At 48.1% G+C, this 2,601-nt stretch overlaps 1 long non-coding RNA gene across 1 annotated transcript; it reads left to right on the forward strand.

Annotated features, from left to right (window-relative positions):
- The first annotated feature begins 207 nt into the window (after window positions 1-207).
- On the forward strand, window positions 208-820 carry LOC118009114. The gene is made up of 2 exons (XR_004678817.1): window positions 208-341; window positions 699-820. It is a non-coding gene; the product is annotated as an uncharacterized LOC118009114 (long non-coding RNA).
- The last annotated feature ends 1,781 nt before the right edge of the window (window positions 821-2,601 follow it).

Here is a 2,601-nt window from a genome sequence, read left to right on the forward strand (position 1 = left end):
CGAAGAAGTTCTGGACAGTTATCAGGTTTCGATCTAAAACACCCTGAGTTCGTATTGACCTATTGCAGGTGGCAGAAGTTTTAAGAAAGGGGTTGAGGGTTTTGTTTTGCCCAGATAACTGTCTGCAAAGGGAGGAGCCTGGGAACAGGCGGACTCGCTTCCTGCCCGCGCTGTTGAGTGCACTTGCCGTTTCCTGCACAGCTAGATGGAGCTCTTTCATCTTTCCTTAACCAGAAGCCATTTTAGGCATGAGGCTGGAGAAGGAGGTTTCTGCGGGAGACCCGTGTGGGAATGACTCATCGCTCGCATCTTCCTGGCGCCAGGGTGGCTGATAAGAGAAGGTGGGGTGGAAGGAAGGTGGGCTGCAGGTGATCTACTGGGTGACTGGCCAGGGAAAAGCCTCAGTGGCCAGTGTACAGAGAAGGGTGCCAAGTGGGGGAGGCACGGGGCTGTGTGATGCGGCCAGCTGCACGACTCAGGCTCATGCCTTCAGCACGTATCTCGGAGCGAGTCGAGCAGAGTGGGATGAGATTTGTTGGAGAAACCCTGGGGCTAGTTATTCCCAGTGGACCTTTCTCTAAGTGGCTAAGTAAACCCAGCCTGTTCCCCTGAGGGGGCTCAGGGGGTTCGGGCACTCCAGAAAGAGGCTGTTGGAGACTTGAGGCTCCAGGCCCAAGCTTTGCTGTTTGTTTTTACAGAGATGAAGTGCGGATTTACATCTTGTCTCCGCTCACCCGGAGGATTCTTGGAGACCAACGCACCCTAGGCTCCGTAAATGTACTTAATACTGTGTCTTAGGCAATAAATGCATTTCACTTTGGGTGTGACGGACGGGAGCTTTTGTGTGAAGAGGAAGCTCATATTGACATTCAAGTCTCATACTGACGACGAAATGGGATAATTCTTCCAATATTTCATTGTAAAAATTTCAGGCACAAGGCAGCATCGAATTTCAGTCAACACTTGTCCTAAATTCTACCACTGACATTAGACTATACATGATTTGTCATCCATCTGTCTCCTCCTTCCCTCCCCACCCTCCCCTTCCCGCTCCTTCCTTCCCTCCCCGCTCCTTCCTTCCCTCCCCTCTGCCCCCCTCTCTCCCTTCCTCCCTCTCTCCCATCTATCATCCACCTATTATCTATCATCTCCATCCATTAATTCAACTTAGATTTTTTTGTACTTCCCCCAAATACTTCAATGTATGTATCGTTAACTAGGGTTATACATCTATGTTACCAATCTTTATTAAGGCATAGAACATTACCACTGTTATTCCAGAAAGTTCCCTTCTTTTAGGCTAATCCCAGTTTCTCTCACTCCCAGACACAAGTACTACTCTCATTTTCTTTTCAAGTGCCAGAATTTGGCAGACACCTCTCTCTCTCTCTGTAAGACCAGAAGTCAAAGAGCATGTTAAGTGTATCCTAAAATGCCATTCATGAATTGCTGTATTTATTGTCTATGTTTTAGGAAACAAGAGAAAAATAAGCTTTGGCAAAGGATAGCAAGAGGCTCTGCCCATAGTAACCACCAGGGATGGGCCCTGTGCCCATGCTGAGCTCTGTGGGGACAAGCATCCTGAGATGCTCACCTGGGGCTTCCCCATGCAACAGAGTCCAAATCTGCAGTGATTTTTTAAAATATGAACTTTTAAAATAAGCATACATTATAAAGTTTTTATTTTCCTGTTTGAATCATCCACATAGACATACACACTATGTACAACCAATCTGTATTTACAATTAAAGCAACTTTCTCCCAAAAGGCAAGGTTTGAGGACAGGGGCTTTGAAGGAGAAAGCATCCCACGGCTCCTGGAAACACCAGCCAGCACACCATTTTGTTCTCCAAACTGCCTGAAAACGGTATGCTTGACCAGCTCACAAGTCAGTTAATAAAGTTCCTTTTAACATGAATCGAAACAGCCTGAACTCAATGGCAGGGATCCCAGGATGGGAATAGGGAAGTGGGGACCAGCCACGCTTGGGTGACAGGTCAGGGAGGCATGCAGTTGGTTCACCGGTTGGGTTTGAGAAAGAAGATGGCGGTGCTGGGGATACGGTCCCGTGCTCTAGAGTGACAGAGTGATTACACCCTAGCATCTGACTCTGGAGCATAAAAGAGAGAATTTGAACTCATGTAGTGTCCTAGGGTCTCCGTTAAACATTAGAGACCCAGGAGAAGTTCCTTCTTCTTAGCTTCTACATCAGCCCTCAGTAACAGGCTCCAAGGCTGTGAAACGTGGGTCGTGAGGAGGGTCTCTCCTCCATCTCACCCAACACCTCTGCGCCGGTGCCTGGGCTTATGGTCTCTGCAGGAAAGGCACCCATTGGCCTATGGTCTCCGGGGGAATGACGTCCTTTGTTAAAAAGCAGTTAATCCATTTTTACTCTGTTTTGTAGACAAAGGAATAAACAAGTAGTTTCTTGTAGAGAATTTCCAATGGGATTTTCCCAGACCCAGACAGAGCTTTTCTCTGGTTCCTGTCAAGTGATTCCCTTCTTTGTGGACCTGGAATGCCTGCACAGTTTTGAGGGTCCAGCGACCCGTGATCCCTCCCTCAGGACGTTCCCGCCCGGCTGTGTTGTTGGTGCCAGAG

The sequence above is a fragment of the Mirounga leonina genome, unplaced genomic scaffold (assembly GCF_011800145.1).
Source record: "Mirounga leonina isolate KUSES-001 unplaced genomic scaffold, KU_Mleo_1.0 Mir_127, whole genome shotgun sequence".
Lineage (NCBI taxonomy): Eukaryota > Metazoa > Chordata > Mammalia > Carnivora > Phocidae > Mirounga > Mirounga leonina.